General features: G+C 47.9%; 1 protein-coding gene across 3 annotated transcripts in view; it reads right to left on the bottom strand.

The window, feature by feature from the left end:
* The window catches only part of RNLS (renalase, FAD dependent amine oxidase), a 627,109-nt gene that overhangs the window by 38,480 nt on the left and 561,085 nt on the right, over window positions 1-27,544 (bottom strand). The window lies entirely within an intron of this gene.

The raw sequence follows: 27,544 nt of genomic DNA, 5'->3' as shown, positions 1-27,544 counted from the left end.
CACTTTCAAAAGATTATACTGGCCTGAGGATTTTGCTAACAGCATCACTGAGGTCCTTGATAGCCTTGAGTGACCAGTGTAGGGTATCTGCGCTGGCTCAGGGCGCCACCTCACCGCGCCACACTGTGTACCGCTGAGCTCTCCAGAGCGCAGTTAATACTGCACTCCTACCCTGCTGCCACCATTCACACCAGCTCCCCGCTTGTCAGGGGCGCCGGTAACTCACTCGCCACTGGAATTTTCTAGCTCTGTTAGGGGGTGGCGGCATGCTGCAGGAGTGAGCGGTCGCCTCGGCGGCTAACGATCATCACCCTCAGGAGCTCAGTGTCCTGTCAGCGGAGATACTGGCCATTAACATCTCAGGGTTGGACACTACTCCCCCCTAAGTCCCACGAAGCAGGGAGGCTGTTGCCAGCAGCCTCTCTGTGCCTAAACTCTAATGAAAAAAAATAAAACTAGAAAAACTCCTATGGAGCTCCCCTAACTGTGACCGGCTCCTCCAGGCACATTCTCTAAACTGAGTCTGGTAGGAGGGGCATAGAGGAAGGAGCCAGCCCACACTGTTAAACCCTTAAAGTGCCAGTGGCTCCTAGTAGACTCATATATACCCCATGGTACTAATGTGGACCCCAGCATCCTCTAGGACGTAAGATAAATCATATTTGTCTATTCTCTCTGAATTTTTTGGTAAGTAGGCTGCTATATGAATTTGCACACTACCCCAGTAGGTAGGAACTTGACGCAATTCATAGCAAATCACCTCACTGTACAGTATGCTGCCTAGAATTGTGACACTGACCCGCGGAGGGCAGGGCCACACTTGCCACTTGGCAATGTCTACATAAATGATGAGTGCTGCTGCCATTATTCTGTTCATTACGAAAATGTGCACTATAAAGAATGATATATCACCATCTGTAAAGTGTTAACATAATAGAAGTTCCACTGAATAGGTTCCTTGTATAAAAGCAATTTGACAGCAGCCCATATCTGCTAAGTTTCTGTGGGCAACCAGGTCAACTATGTGATGTGCGGGTGGGTGAGTGAGTTCTAATATCTTTAGAATTTAAGAGTAGGTCATGTAGTGCATTATCAAATCCCTGCACATGTGGCATCATGCCATCACAGAAGAGGATGCTGGGAGCAGCAAGCTGGGCCGGTTGCAGTTAAAATGTCGGCTGTCGGAATCCCGGTGTGCAGGATACCAATGCTGAAATCCCGACAACTGACAATGTCGACAGATCCCGGCACACCAGGGCTATTCCCACTCGAGGCAATCCACGTCACCCATAGGGTGGGAATAGATCCTGTGGCGAGCGAAGCGAGCAACCGAGCCCACAAGGGGACTTTTAGCATTTGCCCCGCTGCCGGCATTCTGAAGGGCAGGATGCCGCTGTTGGTATATTGACAGCCTGCATCCCGTCCGCCGGTAAAACATATGTAACCCAGCTGGGCACATTCTATGAATTCTAAGTTCTAGAATGTCTCTCCCAGCCCCCTACAAGGTGGGCAACCAGAACAGCAATTGTGCCATCCGCTCAGCACTGTACCCTTAGTAGCTGCACTGGTTGCTCCGGGACTGCCCTGACAAGTATACAGATATGCTCACTGGTGACTATTCATGGGTGTGACTTGATTGCCGTGACTAGCGTGCCTGTACATGGTTATGTGTGAATAGTCGCACCCGTGATCCAAAGGAAATACATTGTGTGATCGCAGGTGCGACTATTTGCACCCAGGTGTGTGTAGTCGCTTCTACATTGCGTGCACATGTGCAAGCGCATTGCAGCATCAATGAGTGGGGCACATCTGTACTTTTTTCAGGCTACCATAATATAGACGTCTCCTAAACAGGTATGCTTTAATCATATTGAGATGGTCAAAAACTACATAATGAATTTGTTCTGAATTTTTTTCCAAAATATCTTTTCATTACATATACAGAAGAAAACTGAACATAGTTGACCTGATTCAGGTGTGGTTGTAGTAAGCATAGCTGCTGCTTCCAAAGATGCTTACATACAGTAATTCTGCAGGAGGCGCCTAGTACAATAGATGCCTACTGCAAACAAGTGTGATGTACTGCTGCTCTTTGATATTTGGATAGCATTTGCTTCTGTTTTGAACTATTTATATACAATAAAGGCTTCTATAACGCCTGATCCTGACAGTCTTGATTTCTTGTCCAGTAACTAAAAGTGTTGCAATCCTCCGACAGTGCCTAAGAAATGTGTCGTGTCAGCATCGGATCACTTTGCGACACCACTGAGTAGCCTTCAGGTTATGAAGACCAATGGCAGCTCCGTCGCTGATGCAAGGAACTCTCCTTCAGAAGACGGACACCCTGGCCGCAACACTCGCACAAAACGTAGGTGACACATTTTGGGATACAGAGCCCATGCCGCCCACAAATAGCTGCAGACTGTCCATTACTGTACCTGACGTTTGCAGCGTTTTGCGAGCAAGGATGCAGGACCCATACAGCGCATGTGCAATGTACTGAACATCAGTACACTGCGTGATTTCCAGAGTAGCGGCCAGACCTGAATTAGGCCCAGTGTGATTACTGGTATCATGAATACATAGATTTTTTTTTTGTTCAAATGCATTTTTTACTGCTTCATGAGACCACGCACTCTGAGGTTTTGAATAGCAATTGGCTGTTTTAAACCTAATGCTACTCAAAAGACTATAAAATAAGAATTTACTTACCGATAATTCTATTTCTCGTAGTCCGTAGTGGATGCTGGGGACTCCGTAAGGACCATGGGGAATAGCGGCTCCGCAGGAGACTGGGCACAAAAGTAAAGCTTTAGAACTACCTGGTGTGCACTGGCTCCTCCCCCTATGACCCTCCTCCAAGCCTCAGTTAGGATACTGTGCCCGGACGAGCGTACACAATAAGGAAGGATTTTGAATCCCGGGTAAGACTCATACCAGCCACACCAATCACACCATATAATATAACTTGTGATCTAAACCCAGTTAACAGCATGATAACAGAGGAGCCTCTAGAAAAGATGGCTCACTACAGCAATAACCCGATTTTTTGGTAACAATAACTATGTACCAGTATTGCAGACAATCCGCACTTGGGATGGGCGCCCAGCATCCACTACGGACTACGAGAAATAGAATTATCGGTAAGTAAATTCTTATTTTCTCTGACGTCCTAGTGGATGCTGGGGACTCCGTAAGGACCATGGGGATTATACCAAAGCTCCCAAACGGGCGGGAGAGTGCGGATGACTCTGCAGCACCAAATGAGAGAACTCCAGGTCCTCCTCAGCCAGGGTATCAAATTTGTAGAATTTTACAACCGTATTTGCTCCTGACCAAGTAGCTGCTCGGCAAAGTTGTAAAGCCGAGACCCCTCGGGCAGCCGCCCAAGATGAGCCCACTTTCCTTGTGGAATGGGCTTTTACAGATTTTGGCTGTGGCAGGCCTGCCACAGAATGTGCAAGCTGAATTGTACTACAAATCCAACGAGCAATAGTCTGCTTAGAAGCAGGAGCACCCAGCTTGTTGGGTGCATACAGAATAAACAACGAGTCAGATTTTCTGACTCCAGCCGTCCTGGAAACCTATATTTCCAGGGCCCTGACAACGTCTAGCAACTTGGAGTCCTCCAAGTCCCTAGTAGCCGCAGGCACCACAATAGGTTGATTCAGGTGAAACGCTGAAAACCACCTTAGGGAGAAACTGAGGACAAGTCCTCAATTCCGCCCTGTCCGAATGGAAAATCAGATGAGGGCTTTTACAGGATAAAGCCGCCAATTCTGACACGCACCTGGCCCAGGCCAGGGCCAACAGCATGACCACTTTCCATGTGAGATATTTTAACTCCACATATTTAAGTGGTTCAAACCAATGTGACTTTTGGAACCCAAAAACTACATTTAGATCCCAAGGTGCCACTGGAGGCACAAAAGGAGGCTGTATATACAGTACCCCTTTCACAAACGTCTGAACTTCAGGGACTGAAGCTAGTTCTTTTTGGAAGAAAATTGACAGGGCCGAAATTTGAACCTTAATGGACCCCCATTTCAGGCCCATAGACACTCCTGTTTGCAGGAAATGTAGGAATCGACCTAGTTGAAAATTCCTCCGTCGGGGCCTTACTGGCCTCGCACCACGCAACATATTTTCGCCAAATGCGGTGATAATGTTTTGCGGTTATATCTTTCCTGGCTTTGATCAGGATAGGAATGACTTCATCCGGAATGCCTTTCTCCTTCAGGATCCGGCGTTCAACTGCCATGCCGTCAAACGCAGCCGCGGTAAGTCTTGGAACAGACAGGGTCCTTGCTGGAGCAGGTCCCTTCTTAGAGGTAGAGGCCACGGATCCTCCGTGAGCATCTCTTGAAGTTCCGGTTACCAAGTCCTTCTTGGCCAATCCGGAGTCACGAATATAGTGCTTACTCCTCTCCATCTTATAATTCTCAGTACCTTGGGTATGAGAGGCAGAGGAGGGAACACATACACTGACTGGTACACCCACTGTGTTACCAGAGCGTCTACCGCTATTGCCTGAGGGTCCCTTGACCTGGCGCAATACTTGTCGAGTTTTATAAACATGTGGTAGACTTCTGGGTGAAGTCCCCACTCTCCCGGGTGGGGGTCGTGTCTGCTGAGGAAGTCTGCTTCCCAGTTGTCCACTCCCGGAATGAATACTGCTGACAGTGCTATCACATGATTTTCCACCCAGCGAAGAATCCTTGCAGCTTCTGCCTTGCCCTCCTGCTTCTTGTGTCACCCTGTCTGTTTACGTGGGTGACTGCCGTGATGTTGTCCGAATGGATCAACTCCGGGTGACCTTGAAGCAGAGGTCTTGCTGAGCTTAGAGCATTGTAAATGGCCCTTAGCTTCAGGATATTTATGTGAAGTGATGTCTCCAGGCTTGACCATAAGCTCTGGAAATTCCTTCCCTGTGTGACTGCTCCCCAGCCTCGCAGGCTGGCATCCGTGGTCACCAGGACCCAGTCCTGAATGTCGAATCTGCGGCCCTCTAGAAGATGAGCACTCTGCAACCACCACAGGAGAGACACCCTTGTGCTTGGTGACAGGGTTATCCGCTGATGCATCTGAAGATGCGACCCGGACCATTTGTCCAGCAGGTCCCACTGGAAAGTTCTTGCGTGGAATCTGCCGAATGGGATTGCTTCGTAGGAAGCCACCATTTTCCCCAGAACCCTTTCATTGATGTACTGAGACTTGGCTCGGTTATAGGAGGTTCCCGACTAGCTCGGATAACTCCCTGACTTTCTCCTCCGGGAGAAACACCTTTTTCTGGACTGTGTCCAGGATCATCCCTAGGAACAGAAGACGAGTCGTCGGAATCAGCTGCGATTTTGGAATATTGAGAATCCAATCGTGCTGCCGCAACACTACCGGAGATAGTGCTACACCGACCTCCAACTGTTCCCTGGATCTTACCCTTATCAGGGAATCGTCCAAGTAAGGGATAACTAAAATTCCCTTCCTTCGAAAGAGTATCATCATTTCGGCCATTACCTTGGTAAAGACCCGGGGTGCCGTGGACCATCCATACGGCAGCGTCTGAAACTGATAGTGACAGTTCTGTACCACAAATCTGAGGTACCCTTGGTGAGAAGGGTAAATTGGGACATGAAGGTAAGCATCCTTGATGTCCCGAGACATCATGTAGTCCCCTTCTTCCAGGTTCGCAATCATTGCTCTGAGTGACTCAATCTTGAATTTGAACCTCCGTATGTAAGTGTTCAAGATTTTAGATTTAGAATCGGTCTCACCGAGCCGTCCGGCTTCGGTACCACAACAGTGTGGAATAATACCCCGTTCCCTGTTGCAGGAGGGGTACCTTGATTATCACCTGCTGGGAATACAGCTTGTGAATGGCTTCCAAAACTGCCTCCCTGTCAGAGGGAGACCTCGGTAAAGCCGACTTTAGGAAACGGCGAGGGGGAGACGTCTCGAATTCCAATTTGTACCCCTGAGATATCACCTGAAGGATCCAGGGGTCTAATTGCGAGTGAGCCCACTGCGCTCTGAAATTCATTGATACGGGCCCCCACCGTGCCTGATTCTGCTTGTAAAGCCCCAGCGTCATACTGAGGGCTTGGCAGAGGCGGGAGAGGGCTTCTGTTCCTGGGAACTGGCTGATTTCTGCAGCCTTTTTCCTCTCCCTCTGTCACGGGGCAGAAATGAGGAACCTTTTGCCCGCTTGCCCACGAAAGGACTGCGCCTGATAATACGGCGTCTTCTTATGTTGAGAGGCGACCTGGGGTACAAACGTGGATTTCCCAGCTGTTGCCGTGGCCACCAGGTCTGAAAGACCGACCCCAAATAACTCCTCCCCTTCTTCCAAATGCCGTTTGGAATCCGCATCACCTGACCACTGTCGTGTCCATAACCCTCTACTGGCAGAAATGGACAACGCACTTAGACTTGATGCCAGTCGGCAAATATTCCGCTGTGCATCACGCATATATAGAAATGCATCTTTTAAATGCTCTATAGGCAATAATATACTGTCCCTATCTAGGGTATCAATATTTTCAGTCAGGGAATCCGACCACGCCAACCCAGCACTGCACATCAAGGCTGAGGCGATTGCTGGTCGCAGTATAACACCAGTATGTGTGTAAATACATTTTAGGATACCCTCCTGCTTTCTATCAGCAGGATCCTTAAGGGCGGCCATCTCAGGAGAGGGTAGAGCCCTTGTTCTTACAAGCGTGTGAGCGCTTTATCCACCCTAGGGGGTGTTTCCCAACGCACCCTAACCTCTGGCGGGAAAGGATATAATGCCAATAACATTTTAGAAATTATCAGTTGTTATCGGGGGAAACCCACGCATCATCACACACCTCATTTAATTTCTCAGATTCAGGAAAACTACAGGTAGTTTTTCCTCACCGAACATAATACCCCTTTTTGGTGGTACTCGTATTATCAGAAAAGTGTAAATCATTTTTCATTGCCTCAATCATGTAACGTGTGGCCCTACTGGAAGTCACATTTGTCTCTTCACCGTCGACACTGGAGTCAGTATCCGTGTCGGCGTCTATATCTGCCATCTGAGGTAACGGGCGCTTTAGAGCCCCTGACGGCCTATAAGACGTCTGGACAGGCACAAGCTGAGTAGCCGGCTGTCTCATGTCAACCACTGTCTTTTATACAGAGCTGACACTGTCACGTAATTCCTTCCAACAGTTCATCCACCTAGGGGGTGACATCACTATTACAGGCAATCTGCTCCGTCTCCACATCATTTTTCTCCTCATACATGTCGACACAAACGTACCGACACACAGCACACACACACGGAATGCTCTGATAGAGGACAGGACCCCACTAGCCCTTTGGGGAGACAGAGGGAGAGTTTGCCAGCACACACCAGAGCGCTATATATATACAGGGATAACCTTATATAAGTGTTTTTCCCCTTATAGCTGCTGTATTTTTAATACTGCGCGTAATTAGTGCCCCCCTCTCTTTTTTAACCCTTTCTGTAGTGTAGTGACTGCAGGGGAGAGCCAGGGAGCTTCCCTCCAACGGAGCTGTGAGGGAAAATGGCGCCAGTGTGCTGAGGAGATAGGCTCCGCCCCCTTCTCGGCGGCCTTATCTTCCGTTTTTCTGTGTATTCTGGCAGGGGTTAAATTCATCCATATAGCCCAGGAGCTATATGTGATGCATTTTTTGCCATCCAAGGTGTTTTTATTGCGTCTCAGGGCGACCCCCCCAGCGCCCTGCACCCTCAGTGACCGGAGTGTGAAGTGTGCTGAGAGCAATGGCGCACAGCTGCAGTGCTGTGCGCTACCTTGTTGAAGACAGGACGTCTTCTGCCGCCGATTTTCCGGACCTCTTCTGTCTTCTGGCTCTGTAAGGGGGCCGGTGGCGCGGCTCTGGGACCTATCCATGGCTGGGCCTGTGATCGGTCCCTCTGGAGCTAATGTCCAGTAGCCTAAGAAGCCCAATCCACTCTGCACGCAGGTGAGTTCGCTTCTTCTCCCCTTAGTCCCTCGATGCAGTGAGCCTGTTGCCAGCAGGTCTCACTGAACATAAAAAACCTAAAACTAAACTTTTCACTAAGCAGCTCAGGAGAGCCACCTAGTGTGCACCCTTCTCGTTCGGGCACAAAAATCTAACTGAGGCTTGGAGGAGGGTCATAGGGGGAGGAGCCAGTGCACACCAGGTAGTTCTAAAGCTTTACTTTTGTGCCCAGTCTCCTGCGGAGCCGCTATTCCCCATGGTCCTTACGGAGTCCCCAGCATCCACTAGGACGTCAGAGAAATATATCCTTACGTATGTCATTCTGCAAGTTACCATTACTGTTAAGTACTGTGGAATGTATAAAACAATGGGCCTGTCTCAGAGATGTACTCAATGTCAACATGTATGGAGTTCAGCGATTATCGGACAATTTAGCATGTGTCACGGTCGCACTGCACATGTGCCAAGGTACCTTTAGCCATAGCGCTCGCAGTGAGGATTTATTTGCAAAGTGAATGACAGTCAGGGACCACTTGGAGGAGGTAAAGGGGAGTTGCGGCAAAACTGCAGACGTGCCACAACAGTTTTCTGGATGTGTCTCAGCCTACAACTGCAATCACAAACATCGCGCCAGCGTCTCAATTCTATGGGAGTCAACTTTCAAAGGATCTGTGGGGGTCATTCTGAGTTGATCGCTAGCTGCCGATGTTCGCTGCGTATCGATCATTTAAAAAAACTGCAAAACTATTGGGTGCACGCGTGGCGTACGGGTACAAAGAGCATCGTTGTTTTGCACTGCTTCTAGCGACGATTCCATTCGCACAGCCGATCACAAGGAGATTGACAGGAAGTGGGAGTTTATGGGTGTAAACTGACCGTTTTCTGGAAGTGTTTGGAAAAACGCAGGCCTGTTCAGGCGTTTGCAGGGCGGGTATCTGACGTCAATGCCGGGACCTTCGTCGCTGCAATCATCGCACAGAATAAGTAACTACAGGGCCGGTCTTGTTCTGCACAAAATGTGTTTGTACCCGCTCGGCTGCACAGGCGTTCGCACACTTGCAAAGCGAAAATACACTACCCCGTGGGTGGCGACTATGCGTATGCACAGCTGCTAAAAGTAGCTAGCAAGCGATCAACTCGGAATGAGGGCCTGTGACCACTGCTGCGTATTTGTATACAGAGGTTTGGATCTGCGAAGCCACTCAATGCATTTCCAGGCGGCTACAGCAATAGCGTATATTCGCACATCAGCTGTGTACGGGATCGCAGCTGCAAAAGCAACAGCCTATATCTCTGGAGGAATGGGTTTATTTATTACTCTTCAAATTTTAATAGCATTGCATCATGCATTTTAGATCCTAAAGATGAACTTACTATCAGTACAATTCACTCTTTATGCATCTGTTCTTTCTAATTGTAGCTGCATGTACCGTATTTTGTTATGTTAATTTAAAAGCCAATGATTGTATGCTGTTAATTTATCATGAACACTGCTGCTATCTTGTTCTATTTTAGCGGAGGAGCAGGAGAAACATGAATAAAGTTTCTTCTGTATTTCTGGCCAAGAAGCAACTTTTATTTTTTAACAAAATAAGTGTTTTTTTTGTTTTTGTTTTTTAATAAAAGAGGTAAAAAAAAAAAAAAAAGTAAAATAGAACCAAGCAAAAAAACACTAATTTGGGTAGACAAAGACATACAAAATGTTCAATTTATTCATGCAAAGATTTACACTTTTTTTTTGCTGTAAATTTGCACCAAATTCAGTTTAAAAGTTAGGTCCTGCCAGTTTATCACAGTGCATCACTTCAGTTACTGTATGCTACTGTTGACGTGCACGGATATCTCTAAACAGACAAACCCTGTATTGCAATATCAAACAAAAAGTATATTTACTGCGCTAAGATATGAGGGGTGCAGCTATTCACCAGGTCACCACAGACCCAAACAACATATATGCAAACAAAGAATGTGAATTGCGCTCCCCAATTAAGGTATTTATCACCCGGGTAATGTTCGTCAGACTTTCCACCTGGTGGACAAAAGGAAGGACTGATACAGTGTGGAACCTTGAAGGGCAGAACATCTGGACCGTGGAGGAGCTATACCCGGGACTAACCCTTCCATGCGAAACACATGCCTTGTATAGGCCCATTCTGGTACGCAGTCACTCCGTATGGTGGTGGATAATTTGTTGATTGTTATTTTATGAAATTTTAAAGTTTTAGAATAAAAGAAAAAGATTGTTTTACGCTATGAAAGGCGTTTTTGTCTAAATTGCATTTGAGGTATCTTGACCGGACAAGAGAGAGAATACCTGAATGTGAAACAGGAATTACATCAATACTTCGTGGAAAGTCTGACGAACATTACCCGGGTGATAAATACCTTAATTGGGGAGCGCAATTCACATTCTTTGTTTGCATAAACCCTGTATTGCATTTGTCCTGAATTTCTGACCTGCTCTTGGATTTTATGGATTGCACTTTAATCTACAGAAACACATGTTAAGTGAGTACTGAACTTCACTCAGCTGTTTCCAGCGACTCTAGCCTATGCCACAGCCCTGTCTGTCACTCATGATGTACTGCCTCCTATGCCAGCCACTCTCCTGGCTTCTCAGCCACCACTGACTTTTCCATTTTGAGATCATTATACAGTACTGTATGTGACCTTGCTTTACCCTGTCCAAAAACAAGCTAAAAGTCTTAGGGCCCCATTTAATAACGAGCGATCAGCTCGTTATCACTTGTTACTTTTCCTTAATGGCGCTCCAACCAATCAGCGTCTGTCAGTTTGAAAAATGACAGTTACAGAAGTGTTCTAATACATCACTGCTGCAGTGGCGTCTCAGTCACTACGTGATGCGGCTAGGATGCACCACGAGAGCGCACAGATTAATTTTATATAAGACACTTGTATATTTGTTTGCAACAGCCTCTGAATCTGTATCCAAAGTGCTACAATGTAGCAGCTGCAGCTTTTTCCAAATAATAACAGGCATATCACTCATTATTAAATGGGGCTCTTATTTTCAATAGCAATCTCTAATCTGAAGATCTCTTCTTACATACCTGCCTCCACTTCTACTTCTTTCTCTCTTCCTGTCAGCATCCCACAAGTCTCTCTTAATGGGGGTCATTCTGAGTTGTTCGCTCGCTGCCGATTTTCGCAGTGCAGCGATCAAGTGAAAAAACGGCAAAAATGCGCATGCACATGGTACGCAGTGCGCATGCGCTAAGTAATTTAACACAAAACTTTGGAGATTTACACAAGCTCTAGCGACGTTTTTTCAACGCTCGAGTGATCGTAGTGTGATTGACAGGAAGTGGGTGTTTCTGGGCGGAAACTGGACGTTTTCAGGGAGTGTGCTAAAAAATGCAGGCGTGCCAGGTACAAACGCAGGAGTGGCTGGAGAAACGCGGGAGTGGCTGGCCGAACGCAGGGCGTGTTTGTGACGTCAAACCAGGAACTAAACGGACTAAGCTGATAGCAGTCTAGGAGTAGGTCTGGAGCTACTCAGAAAATGCAGGGAATTATTTAGTAGCAGTTCTGCTAACCTTTCGTTCGCTATTCTGCTAAGCTAAGATACACTCCCAGAGGGCGGCGGCCTAGCATTTGCAATGCTGCTAAAAGCAGCTAGCGAGCGAACAACTCGGAATGACCACCTATATGTCTTACCACCGTGAGCTCATCAGTTCCTCTGGCTTCCAATATCATCTGTGCACCAACAGAGGTGCTGTGGGTGGGGTGGAGTAGGTACAGATTACATGGTCTTGTCCTAAAGGCTTTAGCAATGACCAACATGCCAAGCAGGCTGTGGACAGGCTTGGACTGGCCCACAGGGGTACAGGGGAATCCACCGGTGGGCCCCACCTCTGGGGCCCCACCTCCTGCTCTAAGGATCAGGTTCCAGACTATGTACTTGAATGATGCATTATACATATGTTACCTTATACTGGACTATGGTATATTTTCTACAGTACATTGCTGTTATTAATCTGTTATTAATCTAATACATTATCATGCAGGCAACAGATGAATTTACTGTATATATTTATGAAGGGGTCCAGATGTTACACTCTCTAATGGTTAGGCAAACCAAAGAGGTGGCAGACCACACCCCCTCTGCAGACTAGCCACACCCCTAAACATTGGGCCCCTACCACTGCATTCCCCCGGTGGGCCCTACATGCCCCAGTCCGACACTGGCTGTGGATACTCCCACCACGATTGGCCACATGCCCACTCTAGCAAAGGGGTCTGTCTGACATTTTAGCAGTCCTGTGCGCCAATGGCAGATAAATTTATCTCACTTCCCCTGACCTCTCACATGTCACTTGCTGCCTGTTGGCCATAAACTTTTGGATGTCCCACCACTTCCTAAACCTCAACCCCTCTCAGACTGAAGGTATCATTTATCTCCCTGCCAAAGCTATGTCTTCCCCACTGACAATACATAGATTTTCCTCTGTCTAGGTGTCATCCTGAGCTACGCCCTCTTTCTTTACTCATGGTCAGTCCCTCTCGCAGTTATGTCATTTCCAGCTCTGCAATATTTCTAGGATCAGGGCCTTTCTTTCCCTGGAAGCCACTAGTCCTCTTGCCTTGATTACAGTAATCTGTTCATCATTGGCTTATCCTTTCTCCATCCTCGTCCCTCTTCAACCTAACCTTGACTCTGCTGCCTTCCCAATTTTTCTTTCTCGCTGCTGCTCCTCTGTCAATAGCTCCAATATTTCCCTGTGCCACAAAGAATCAAATTCAAACGCTTCTCACACCTTGGTTATATATATATATATTCTGCCACCTAGATGACAGAAAACTGGGCGCTGGCCGCTCAATCCCGATGGACTCTGCTTTAATTAATTGTTTACCTTACAAGCAGCTGCAGCTACACAATAGGGATCACTCAATCCCCTCAACAATAAACTTATACATATATCATTGAGCTCCGGCTCAGCCTGTTCCTGCTCGAGAGCCCCTAGAATTGTGGGGACCTGGGCAGCTGCCCAATGTGCCTATACGTTAAGATAGCCCTGAATTCTAGGGGGCTATGGGTGAACAAATAAAAGGAGAGGGGAGCAGGGTTGGGTATTGTAGAGGCAGGAAGTGGTAAGGAAGAATGGTATGTTTGGGTGAAGAGGTACATTTTGAGAGTGCATTTGAATGCTGGGTGAGTGTCTTATAGAGTGAGCGAGAGCATTGCATAGTCTGGTAGCAGGTGGCAGTAGTTGGTAGAAGGGAGTGTTTGAGGGAATGATCTAGCTGTAAGGTGGAGAGTAGTAGTTGAGAACTGTTAAGGTGTGAGAAGCAAAATAAAAACAAAATATTATGTAGCGCTGCTGATTGAAGATAGAGAACTGGTCATATAAGTTCGTATTGAAAAAGCGCTACTCTAAGCATTTGAACAGCTTCAGAAAACTCTTATATGTAAGCGGGACTACATTAACGTTGGCACCCGTTGAGTTGTCTCGTCCGAATATAAAGCTATTGAGCTTGTGGCATTATTGTTGCTAATTGCATAGAATCCATGTTTCGCTATATAAGTAACAACCATAGCTTATTGTGATTCTCAGGAGTATATCCTTGTGATAAATTGTGTAAATTGTATATGTCTGTATGATTGCACCGGCCGAGTTTATTGTATTGTATTGTACAATAAATGTCTGTGTTTCTGCTGCGGGGTACACTAGGCTCCACAAGGATTAACATCGGGGTGTAGAGTAGGATCTTGATCCGAGGCACCAACAGGCTCAAAGATTTTGACTGTTCCCAAGATGCACAGCGCCGCCTCCTCTATAACCCCGCCTCCATGCACAGGAGCTCAGTTTGTAAGTTGGTGCCATGCAGTAAGTAGTCACTTAACAGGGGCCTGCCTGAGGAAGCCTATTGATAGAAAAATATTCTTTTCTGTCAATTTAAGCTAACAAAGACTTCAAGGGCTGCAGCAGGCAAAGTCTATTAGACTTTTCTGCCTGCAGCTCCATCACCCCCAGCGGCGCTGTATACTCCTGTGCCCTGGTTGCCGGGTCACTGCAGCGGAGGCTCCGGTTCCTTCCTACACTTCAGTCACACACACGCCGCCGTCCTCCCGGATCATGGGGCCGCAGGAAGGGGGAGGTAAGGGCTCCTTGGCCGCACTTTACCGCGATCCAGCGCGGCCGTGGGAGGCGGGCCGCGCGCGCTGGCGTGGACACTGTTATCGGGCAGCCGCTCCACTAGCCACCAGGGACGATTATAGGGCACAGGTCTGGGGGTTTTTTGTGTTAAAATGACCCCGTTTTGTAATGCCGCAGCGCCCGGTGGGGATGCCAGCAGGGGGAGTAGCCTGACCTGTAGCCCCTCCCCCGGCCCCAGGGTGCCATTTCTGCAAATGTTCCTGCCCTGGAGCTGCATTTCTCTCTTTCAATCCTGGTCAGCAGCCATCACAGACAGAACTGAGCTGTTCCTGGAAATGCTGGAGCAAATCCTCCTCTGTAGAGCCGCCTGATTGCCAGTGCTGTGCCTCATACAGGACACTTAAGTATTGTACCTGTCACTGGGACAGTGTTAGTTAAGAAAGAGTGCATACAGTCAGGGCTGTGTGGTACAAACTCCCTGTGATATACATCCAGTATCTACTGTGCTTTGTTATATCTACTGTTGACACATATAGCCATACTGAGTATTACTTTGTATTGCTAGTCCAGTGCAGTTTTATGGTGCATAATTTCTGCATGGTACGCTTGTGACTCTGTGGGTAATTCTGAGGTGATCGCAGCACCAAGTTTGTTAGCAATTGGGCAAAACCATGTGCACTGCAGGGGGGGCAGATATAACATTTGCAGAGAGAGTTAGATTTGGATGGGTTATTTTGTTTCTGTGCAGGGTAAATACTGGCTGTTTATTTTTACACTGCAATTTAGATTTCAGTTTGAATACACCCCAACCAAATCTAACTCTCTCTGCACATGTTATATCTGCCCCTCCTGCAGTGCACATGGGCCCTCATTCCGAGTTGTTCGCTTGCAAGGCGATTTTAGCAGAGTTACATACGCTAAGCCGCCGCCTACTGGGAGTGAATCTTAGCTTCTTAAAATTGCGAACGATGTATTCGCAATATTGCGATTACAAACTACTTAGCAGTTTCTGAGTAGCTTCAACCTTACTCGGCATCTGCGATCAGTTCAGTGCTTGTCGTTCCTGGTTTGACGTCACAAACACACCCAGCGTTCGCCCAGACACTCCTCCGTTTCTCCAGCCACTCCCGCGTTTTTTCCGGAAACGGTAGCGTTTTTATCCACACGCCCATAAAACGCCGTGTTTCCGCCCAGTAACACCCATTTCCTGTCAATCACACTAGGATCGCCGGAGCGAAGAAAAAGCCGTGAGTAAAAATACTATCTTCATAGCAAAATTACTTGGCGCAGTCGCAGTGCGAACATTGCGCATGCGTACTAAGCAGAAAAACGCTGCGATGCGAAGAAAAATACAGAGCGAACGACTCGGAATGAGGGCCATGGTTTTGCCCAACTGCTAACAAAATTGCTGCTGCGATCAACTCAGAATTAGGCCCCATATACGTGTGTGTGCATGTAGCTGCTGCTTGGCTGCCTTATTAAAGGGTATTTCACTCAGTGGGATATTCCTATATTGCTATACCTGAGGGGGCTAAGTGTATCAGGTTTTTCTGTATGATACAGGATTTGTATCACAAGTAATACTTGCTGTGTATTTTTACTTGTGATTTATAGTCACTATATATATATATATATATATATATATATCTATCTCCAACTCCGGCACTCCGCTGATATATGTGGAATTACTGCGCCCGGTGCCTTCCACACGACAGCCTGCACGGCTGCACGAAATATGCTCCTCCACTGGCGGCACTCCAGGGCTATTAAATAAAGACACCAGTCGGCTATTTTGGGCAACGTTTCAGCGCCGTTCAGCGCTTTTATCAAGCCATATATATATTAGTGATGTGTACCGGAAATTTTTCGGGTTTTGTGTTTTGGTTTTGGATTCGGTTCCGCTGCCGTGTGTTGGATTCGGACGCGTTTTGGCAAAACCTCCCTTAAAAAAATAAGATTTTAAACCTTCCGGTAAATCTTTTTCTCCTAGTCCGTAGAGGATGCTGGGGACTCTGTAAGAACCATGGGGTATAGACTGGCTCCGCAGGAGACATGGGCACTATAAAGAACTTTAGAATGGGTGTGCACTGGCTCCTCCCTCTATGCCCCTCCTCCAGACCTCAGTTAGAGAAACTGTGCCCAGAGGAGACGGACAGTACGAGGAAAGGATTTTGTTGATCTAAGGGCAAGATTCATACCAGCCCACACCATCCACACCGTGTAACATGGAATATACTAACCAGTTAACAGTATGAAACAAACCAGCATCAGTCCGAGACTGATCAAAACTGTAACATAACCCTTATGTAAGCAATAACTATATACAAGTTTTGCAGAAATATGTCCGCACTGGGACGGGCGCCCAGCATCCTCTACGGACTAGGAGAAAAAGATTTACCGGTAGGTTTAAAATCTTATTTTCTCTTACGTCCTAGAGGATGCTGGGGACTCCGTAAGGACCATGGGGATTATACCAAAGCTCCAGACCGGGCGGTAGAGTGCGGATGACTCTGCAGCACCAATTAAGCAAACATGAGGTCCTCATCAGCCAGGGTATCAAACTTGTAAAATTTTGCAAAAGTGTTTGAACCCAATCAAGTCGCCGCTCGGCAAAGCTGTAATGCCGAGACGCCTCGGGCAGCCGCCCAAGAAGAGCCCACCTTCCTAGTGGAGTGGGCCTTTACCAAATGTGGTAACGGCAATCCAGCCGTAGAATGAGCCTGCTGAATCGTGTTACATATCCAGCGAGCAATAGTCTGCTTAGAAGCAGGAGCGCCAACCTTGTTGGCTGCATACAGGATAAACATAGCCTCTGTTTTCCTAACCCGAGCCATCCTGGCTACATACATTTTTAAGGCCCTGACTACATCCAGGGACCTGGAATCCTCCAAGTCACTCGTAGCCACCGGCACCACAATAGGTTGGTTCATATGAAACGAAGAAACCACCTTAGGCTAAAATTGAGGACGAGTCCTCAACTCCGCTCTATCCACATGAAAAATCAGATAGGGGCTTTTGTGAGACAAAGCCGCCAATTCAGACACCCGCCTTGCAGAGAGAAGTGCCAAGTGAGAAACTTTAATTCCACTGTTTGAAGGGGCTCAAGCCAGTGAGATTTCAGGAACTGTAACACCACGTTAAGGTCCCATGGTGCCACAGGAGGCACAAAAGGAGGCTGCATGTGCAGCACTCCCTTTACAAAAGTCTAGACTTCTGGGAGAGAAGCAAATTCCTTCTGAAAGAAAATCGATAAGGACGAAATCTGTACTTTAATGGAGCCCAATTTAAGGCCCATGGGGGTAATTCCAAGTTGATCGCAGCAGGATTTTTGATAGCAATTGGGCAAAACCATGTGCACTGCAGGGGAGGCAGATATAACATTTGCAGAAAGAGTTAGATATGGGTGGTTTATTTTATTTCTGTGCAGGGTAAATACTGGCTGCTTTATTTTTACACTGCAAATTAGATTGCAGATTGAATACACCGCACCCAAATCTAACTCTCTCTGCACATGTTATATCTGCCTCCCCTGCAGTGCACATGGTTTTGCCCAATTGCTAACAAAAATCCTGCTGCGATCAACTCAGAATTACCCCCCATATCCACTCCTGTCTGCAGAAAGTGGAGAAAATGGCCCAGACGGAAATCTTCCGTAGGAGCATTCTTAGACTCACACCAAGATACATATTTTCTCCAGATACAGTGATAATGTTTCGCCGTCACCTCCTTCCTAGCCTTTATCAGAGTAGGGATGACTTCTTCCGGAATGCCTTTCCCAGCTAGGATTCGGTGTTCAACCGCCATGTCGTCAAATGTAACAGCGGTAAGTCGTGAAACACGCAGGGCCCCTGTTGCAACAGGTCCTCTCTGAGAGGAAGAGGCCACGGATCTTCTGAGAGCATTTCCTGAAGATCTGAATACCAGGCCCTTCGAGGCCAATCTGGAACAATGAGTATTGTCCGTACTCTTTTTCATCTTATGATTCTCAATATCTTTGAGATGAGTGGCAGAGGAGGGAACACATAGACCGACTGAAACACACACGGTGTCACCAGGGCATCCACTGCTGCTGCCTGAGGGTCCCTTGACCTGGCACAATACCTCCGAAGCTTCTTGTTGAGGCGTGACGCCATCATGTCTATTTGAGGAAGTCCCCAATGATCTGTTATCTCTGCAAAAACTCCTTGATGAAGTCCCCACTCTCCTGGATGGAGATAGTGTCTACTGAGGAAGTCTGCTTCCCAGTTGTCCACACCCGGAATGAATACAGCTGACAGAGCGCTTACGTGATTTTCCGCCCAGCGAAGAATCCTGGTGGCTTCCGCCATTGCCACTCTGCTACTTGTCCCGCCTTGGCGGTTTACATGAGCCACGGCTGTGACGTTGTCTGGTTGAATCAGAACCAGTAGGTCGCGAAGGAGATTCTCCGCTTGACGAAGGCCGTTGTATATGGTCCTCAATTCCAGTACATTGATGTGTAGACAAGCCTCCTGGCTTGACCATGTCCCCTGGAAGTTTCTTCCTTGTGTGACTGCTCCCCATCCTTGGAGGCTCGCGTCCGTGGTCACCAGAACCCAGTCTTGAATGCCGAACCTGCGACCCTCTAGAAGGTGAGCACTCTGCAGCCACCACAGGAGAGACACCCTGGCCCTGGGGGACAGGCTTATTGTTTGATGAAGTTGAAGATGGGACCCGGACCACTTGTCCTGAAGGTCCCACTGAAACGTCCGCGCATGAAACCTGCCGAAGGGGATGGCCTCGTAGGATGCCACCATTTTCCCCAGAACTCGAGTGCATTGATGGACTGACACTCTTTTCGGTTTTAACAGGTTTCTGACCATGTTCTGGAGTTCCTGGGCTTTTTCCACTGGGAGAAAAACCCTCTTCTGTTCCGTGTCCAGAACCATGGCCAAGAAAGATAGCCGAGTCGTTGGAACCAACTGCGACTTTGGAAGATTTAGAATCCAGCCATGCTGCTGCAGCACACTCAGGGAGAGTGACACGCTTTTCAGCAACTGATCTCTCGATCTCGCTTTTATCAGGAGATCATCCAAGTACGGGATAATTGTGACTCCCTGCATGCGCAGGAGCACCATCATTTCCGCCATTACCTTGGTGAAAACCCTTGGGGCCGTGGAAAGCCCAAACGGCAACATCTGAAACTGGTGATGACAGTCCTGTACAGCGAATCTCAGGTACGCCTGATGAGGGGGATATATGGGGACATGAAGGTATGCATCCTTTATGTCTAGACACACCATAAAATCCCCCCCTTCCAAGCTGGAGATAACCGCCCTGAGCGATTCCATCTTGAATTTGAACTTTTTTAAGTACAGGTTTAGGGATTTCAAATTTAGAATGGGTCTGACCGAACCATCCGGTTTCGGGACCACAAATAGGGTTGAGTAGTACCCCTTCCCCTGTTGAACTAGGGGAACCTCGACAACCACTTGTTGTTGACATAGTTTTTGAATCGCAGCTAACACTATCTCCCTGTCTGGGGAAGAAGTTGGTAAAGCCGATTTGAAAACCCGGCGAGGAGGCACGTCTTCGAATTCCAGCTTGTAGCCTTGGGATACAATTTCCATTGCCCAAGGATCCTCGTCTGACTGAACCCAGACGTGGCTGAAGAGTCGAAGACGTGCCCCCACCGGGGCGGACTCCCTCAGTGGAGTCCCAGCGTCATGCTTTGGATTTAGCAGAAGCCGGGGAGTACTTCTGCTCCTAGGAACTAGCCGTAGCAGGCAATTTTTTCCCTCTACCCTTACCTCTGGCGAGGAAGGAAGAACCCCGACCTCTTCTGGACTTATGCGATCGAAAGGACTGCATCTGATATTGCGGCGTTTTCTTCTTTTGCTGTGGAGAAACATAAGGTAAAAAGGTAGATTTACCTGCGGTAGCCGTGGAAACCAGGTCTGTGAGACGTTCTCCAAATAAATCCTCACCTTTGTAAGGTAAAACTTCCATATGTTTCTTTGAGTCGGCATCACCCGACCATTGGCGGGTCCACAGGGCTCGCCTAGCAGAAATCGCCATGGCATTGGCTCTCGAACCTAGCAGACCAACGTCTCTTTGAGCGTCTCTCATATACAAGACTGCGTCTTTTATGTGACCTAAGGTCAATAAAATGGTATCCCTATCTAGGGTATCGAAGTCAGCTGACAAGGTATCAGTCCAAGCTGCTACAGCGCTACAAACATAGCCGACGCTATTGCCGGTCTGAGCAAGGTCCCTGTATGTGTATAAATTGATTTTAAGGTAGTTTCCTGTCTGCGATCAGCAGGATCCTTGAGGGCTGCTGTGTCTGGAGACGGTAGCGCCACCTTTTTGGACAAGCGCGTCAACGCCTTGTCCACCCTGGGTGAGGATTCCCACCGCAACCTGTCCTTCGCAGGGAAAGGATACGCCATAAGAATTCTTTTGGGAATCTGCAGCTTCTTGTCTGGAGTTTCCCAAGCCTTTTCACATAACTCGTTCAGCTCATGAGATGGGGGAAAAGTTACTTCAGGTTTCTTTTCTTTAAACATGTGAACCCTCTTGTCAGGGACAGAGGGGTCATCCGTGATATGCATGACATCCGTGGGTCATCCGTGATATGACATCTTTTATTGCAATAATCATATAATGAATACTCTTGGCCACCCTTGGGTGTAACCTTGCATCCTCGTAGTCGACACTGGAGTCTGAATCCGTGTCTGTTATTTGGGACAGGGGACGTTTTTGACACCCTGAAGGGCCCTGTGACACCGTCAAAGCCATTGATTGACTCCTTACGGAGGCCCCAGCATCCTCTAGGACGTAAGAGAAATTTTGTCGGATTCGGGTGTGTTCTGGATTTGTTTTTGTTTTTTTAAAACCCATCAAAAACAGCTTAAATCATAGAATTTGGGGGTAATTTTGATCCCATAGTATTATTAACCTCAATAACCATAAATTCCACTCATTTCCAGTCTATTCTGAACACCTCACAATACTGCACACTTTAACAAACCCATAATTTCAGCGACAGGGTCTGCCACACGACTGTGGCTGAAATGACTGGTTGGTTTGGGCCCCCACCAAAAAAGAAGCAATCAATCTCTCCTTGCACAAACTGGCTCTACAGAGGCAAGATGTCGACCTCATCATCATCCTCCGATTCCTCACCCCTTTCACTGTATACATCCCCCTCCCCAAAGAGTATTAATTCGTCCCCACTGGAATCCACCATCACAGGTCCCTGTGTACTTTCTGGAGGCAATGTTGGTAAATGTCTCCACGGAGGAATTGATTATAATTAATTTTGATGAACATCATGTTCTCCACATTTTGTGGAAGTAACCTCGTACGCCGATCGCTGACAAGGTGACCGGCTGCACTAAACACTCTTTCGGAGTACACGCTGGAGGGGGGCAACTTAGGTAAAATAAAGCCAGTTTGTGCAAGGGCCTCCAAATTGCCTCTTTTTCCTGCCAGTATACATACAGACTGTCTGACGTGCCTACTTGGATGCTGTCACTCATATAATCCTCACCATTCTTTCAATGGTGACAGGATCATATGCAGTGACAGTAGACGACATGTCAGTAATCGTTGGCAGGTCCTTCAGTCCGGACCAGATGTCAGTTTTCGCGCCTGACTGCCCTGCATCACCGCCAGCGGGTGATTTTAGAAATTTGATCGTTTTCCTGGCAGCTCCAGTGGCGGTAGAAAATGAAGGAGGAGCTGTTGGCGGGTCACGTTCCACTTGACTTGACAATTGTCTCACCAGCAGGTCTTTGAACATCTGCAGACTTGTGTCTGCCGGAAAGAGAGATACAACGTAGGCTTTTACTAGGATCGAGCACGGTGGCCAAAATGTAGTGCTCTGATTTCAACAGATTGACCACCCGTAAATCCTGGTTAAGCGAATGAAGGGCTCCATCCACAAGTCCCACATGCCTAGCGGAATCACTCCGTTTTAGCTCGTCCTTCAATCTCTCCAGCTGCTTCTGCAAAAGCCTGATGAGGGGAATGACCTGACTCAGGCTGGCAGTGTCTGAACTGACTTCACGTGTGGCAAGTTCAAAGAGTTGCAGAACTTTGCACAACGTTGAAATCATTCTCCACTGCGCTTGAGTCAGGTGCATTCCCCCTCCTTTGCCTATATCGTAGGCAGATGTATAGGCTTGAATGTCCTTTTGCTGCTCCTCCATCCTCTGAAGCATATAGAGGGTTGAATTCCACCTCGATACCACCTCTTGCTTCAAGCTGATGGCGAGGAATGTTCAGGAGTGTTTGCTGGTGCTCCAGTCTTCGGCACGCGGTGGCTGAATGCCGAAAAGTGGCCCGCAATTCTTCGGGCCACCAACAGCATCTCTTGCACGCCCCTGTCATTTTTAAAAAAAATCTGCACCACCAAATTCATTGTATGTGCAAAACATGGGACGTGCTGGAATTTGCTAACATGTAATGCACGCACAATATTGGTGGCGTTGTCCGATGTCACAGAGTCCAATTGGGGTAAGCGGTGATACAAAGCGTAGCCAGCCTAGGAACGAGTTGGCGTTTGCGAGATGCTGCTACTGGTGCCGCCGCTGCTGTTCTTGCTGCGGGAGGCAATACATCTACCCAGTGGGCTGTCACAGTCATATAGTCCTTAGTCTGCCCTGCTCCACTTGTCCACATGTCCGTAGTTAAGTGAACATTGGGTACAACTGCATTTTTTAGGACACTGGTGACTCTTTTTCTGACGTCTGTGTACATTCTCGGTATCGCCTGCCTAGAGAAGTGGAACCTAGATGGTATTTGGTACCGGGGACACACTACCTCAAGAAATTCTCTAAGTCCCTGTGAACTAACGCCGGATACCGGACGCACGTCTAACACCAACACAGCTGCCAAGGCGTGAGTAATCCGCTTTGCCACAGGATGACTGCTGTGATATTTCATCTTCCTCGCAAAGGACTGTTGGACAGTCAATTGCTTACTGGAAGTAGTACAAGTGGTCTTCCGACTTCCCCTCTGGGATGATGATCGACTCCCAGCAGCAACAACAGCGCCAGCAGCAGTAGGCGTTACACTCACAGATCCATCTGAGGAATCCCAGTCAGAAGAGGACTCGTCAGACTTGCCAGTGACATGGCCTGCAGGACTATTGGTGTTCCTGTCTAAGGAGGAAATTGACACTGAGGGAGTTGGTGGTGTGGTTTGCAGGAGCTTGGGTACAAGAGGAAGAAGGGATTTAGTTGTTAGTGGACTGCTTCCGCTGTCACCCAAAGTTTTTGAACTTGTCAATGACTTCTGATGAATGCACTCCAGGTAACGTATAAGGGAGGATGTTCCTAGGTGGTTAATGTCTTTACCCCTACTTATTACAGCTTGACAAAGGCAACACACGGCTTGACACCAGTTGTCCGCATTTCTGTTGAAATAATTCCACACCGAACAGGTGATTTTTTTGGTATTTTGACCAGGCATGTCAATCGCCTTATTCATCCCACGGACAACAGGTGTCTCCCCGGGTGCCTGACTTAAACAAACCACCTCTCCATCAGAATCCTCCTGGTCAATTTCCTCCTCAGCGCCAGCAACACCCATATCCTCATCCTGGTGTACTTCAACAGTGATATCTTCAATTTGAATATCAGGAACTGGACTGTGGGTGCTCCTTCCAGCACTTGCAGGGGGCGTGCAAATGGTAGAAGGAGCCACCTCTTCCCGTCCAGTGTTGCTAAGGTTAGGCATCGCAACCGACACAATTGGACTCTCCTTGGGGATTTGTGATTTAGAAGAACGCACAGTTCTTTGCTGTGCTTTTGCCAGCTTAACTCTTTTCATTTTTCTAGCGGGAGGATGAGTGCTTCCATCCTCATGTGAAGCTGACCCACTAACATCCACATTTTGTTCTCCATTTATTAATGTGTGGAATTACATGCCAGCTGCAAGATACAGGAATGGACTACTGTACTGTACTACTATATACTGGTGGTCACCACAATGCAGCACTGTACTACTATATACTGGTCACAACAATGCATCAGATATTGAGCACTGATCAGGATACTAGAACTGAGTCTAACACGGAGCTGCAAGATACAGCAATGGCCTACTGTACTGTACTACTATATACTTGTGGTTACCTCAATGCAGCACTGTACTACTATATGCTGCTCCCCACAATGCAGCACAGATATTGAGCACTGATCCGAAGAATAGAACTGAGTCTGACACGGAGCTGCAAGATACAGCAATGGACAACCGTACTGTACTACTATATACTGGTGGTCACCACACTGCAGCACTGTACTACTATATACTGGTCCCCACAATGCAGCAAAGATATTGAGCACTGATCCGGAGAATAGAACTGAGTCTGACACGGAGCTGCAAGATACAGCCTTGGACAACTGCACTGTGCTACTATATACTGGTGGTCACCACAATGCAGCACTGTACTGCTATATACTGGTCCCCACAATGCAGCAGATATTGAGCACTGATCCGGAGAATAGAACTGAGTCTGACACGGAGCTGCAAGATACAGCAATGGACAACTGTACTGTATTACTATATACTGGTGGTCACCACACTGCAGCACTGTACTACTATATACTGGTCCCCACAATGCAGCACAGATATTGAGCACTGATCCAGAGAATAGAACCGAGTCTGACATGGAGCTGCAAGATACAGCAATGGACAACTGTACTGTACTACTATATACTGGTGGTCACCACAATGCAGCACTGTACTACTATATACTGGTCCCCACAATGCAGCACAATGAGCACAGATATTGAGCTTTTCAGGCAGAGAACGTAGCCACGTCCTCTCCGCTCAATCGACAATGCACGAGTGAAAATGGCGGCGACGCGCGGCTCTTTATATGGAATCCGAATCTCGCGAGAATCCGACAGCGGGATGATGACCTTTTACCCCGTTCGGGTTTTGCGTCTTAGGCGGGAAGAACCGAGGCTGCCTCGGACCCGTATAAACCACGTGAAGTTCAGGGGAGTTCGGATCTCGATGGACTGAACCCGCTCATCTCTAAATATATATATATATATATATATATATATATATATATATCTTGAACTCCCGGTTGTACTGTCATTGTCACACTTCACTGGGAGTTCTTAGTAGGTATATCGCTGCTTCACCTTGTACCTGGTTGCCTGATATTGTACACATTATTATGTCAGCTACACATGGCAATGATGCTGGGGCTTCTCCCACATTGCATGGTAGTGAGGCCTCAGACATGATGGTGGATAATATTGCAGCTGAGAGTTCAGGTTCAGAGGGTTCCTTACCCCTCAGTGGATCTGTAGCACCTAGGGCATCACAGGACCCACCTTGGGCTACCTTTTCCACGCCGTTAAACACGCTTGTAACTAAATTGGCATCCCCTGCGGGACCAACTGTGCAACTGCAGCAGTTTATGGTCCCTGCTATTAATCCGCCATGGGCAGATCAAATCTCCACTCAGTTACAGCATTTGAAAGTCATTTTCCAAATCTAAGTGTCACTCACGCCCGCCTAAGACTAAATTGTCTTCTAAACGGGCCATTACCTCCTCCCAATCCACTGCTATCCCAGACACGTCCTCTGAGGAGGACAGTGCATATACTGATCCCCCAGACACTGACACAGATGTTTCTGATGGGGAAGGGAAGTCATTGGTGGATGTCCCGGATTTGATTGAAGCAATTAGGCTCATTCTTCAGGTGTCTGATGATCCTGAGCCTGAGGCTGTCTCTAAAAAACCAGATAGGTTTAAACGTAAGAAGGTGGTTAAACAAGTTTTACCTCATTCTGAACACCTGGTTGACATATGTCAGGAATCCTGGGAAAATCCGGGGAAAAAATTCACACCAAATAAGAGACTGTTGGCTCGCTATCCTCTCTCTGCGGAGGTATGTAAGAATTGGGAAACCTCTCCGACCGTTGATTCTCATGTGGCGCGTATGGTTGTTTCCTCTGCTCTACCAGTAACTACCGTCACCTCTCTGAAGGAACCGACAGATAGACATGTGGAAGGATGTTTAAAAGCGATTTATACCCTAACAGGGACTGTGCATAGGCCAACCATTGCAGCAACTTGGTCTGCTGAAGCTGTTGAGGCGTGGGCTCAGGAGCTTGACGCGGAAATGCCTTCTAACGCATCTGAGCATGCTTGACAATGTCTCTCGTATATTACCACGGCTTCTCTGTACCTTAAGGAGGCGGCCTCTGATGCCGGGGTGCTCGCGGACAAGGCTGCTACTACGTCCGTCTTGGCCAGACGTATCCTTTGGTTGAGATCCTGGTCGGTGGATATGGATTCCAAGAAAACCCTGGAGGTGCTTCCTTTCAAGGGAGACATTCTCTTTGGAGAAGACCTCAATAAGATTGTGGCTGATCTGGCTACTGCTAAAACAGCTTGCCTACCTAGTACGGCTCCTTCCGCACAGAAGGCTGAAAGTACTTTCCCTCGGCCCTTTCATCCTCCAGGAAAAGCAAAAGGTCAGTCGTACCCAAAGCAAGCTCATGCTTCCAGATGTGCCAAGCTCAGACCAAAGCGTGCCTGGGCCGCCCGTCAGCAAGCTTCCAAAACTGACAAGCCTGCTGCATGACGGGGCAGGCCTCCCGCTGGGGGATCCCAGGGTGGGGGGCCGACTTCTAGGATTTGCCCAGGAATGGTTGAAGACCACTTCAGATACCTGGGTGAGGGAAGTCGTCGCTCGAGGTTACGCCATACCTTTCAAGAGTCGTCCCCCGCATCGATTTTGCCTGACAGATGTGCCTCTGGATCCAGCAAAAGCAAACACTTTGCACTCGGTGGTACATTCCCTCCTGACCTCAGGAGTGGTAGTACAGGTGCCTCTGGCTCAGAGAGGAAAGGGGTACTATTCACCGCTGTTCCTAGTCCCGAAACTGAACAGGTCCTCACGGCCCATTCTCAATCTGAAGTCCTTGAACAAACATGTGCGGGTCTCCAGGTTCCGTATGAAAACGCTGCGCTCTATTGTTCTGGTCTTGGAGCCTGGGGACTATATGGTCTCCTTGGACATACAGGATGCCTACCTACATATTCCTATTGCGGTATCTCATCAGCAGTACCTGAGGTTTGCGGTGGGCAACCTTCATTACCAATTTCAGGGATTACCCTTTGGTTTGACAACGGCTCCCCGAGTTTTCACCAAAGCTATGGAGGTCATGAAGGCTACACTCCACCGTCAAGGGGTCAGGATTCTACTGTACCTGGATGATTTGTTGATCCTGGCAAATTCTTCAGAACTTCTCTTGTGTCATCTCGATCTGACTGTCCAGTGCATGAAGGCCACGGGTGGCTGATCAACTGGAAGAAATCCTCCCTGGTCCCTGCTCGGAGCATGGTACACCTGGGAGCGTTATTGGACACTCACAACCAACGGTTGTTCCTGTCTCAGGAGAAAGTCCTGAAGCTTCAGGACAGGATTCGATGCTTCCTATCTCGTCCGCAAGTGTCG

The sequence above is a fragment of the Pseudophryne corroboree genome, chromosome 3 (assembly GCF_028390025.1).
Source record: "Pseudophryne corroboree isolate aPseCor3 chromosome 3, aPseCor3.hap2, whole genome shotgun sequence".
Classification (NCBI taxonomy): Eukaryota; Metazoa; Chordata; class Amphibia; order Anura; family Myobatrachidae; genus Pseudophryne; species Pseudophryne corroboree.
The sequence above is the reverse complement of the archived record's forward strand: the minus strand, read 5'-3'. Positions and strand labels throughout refer to the sequence as shown.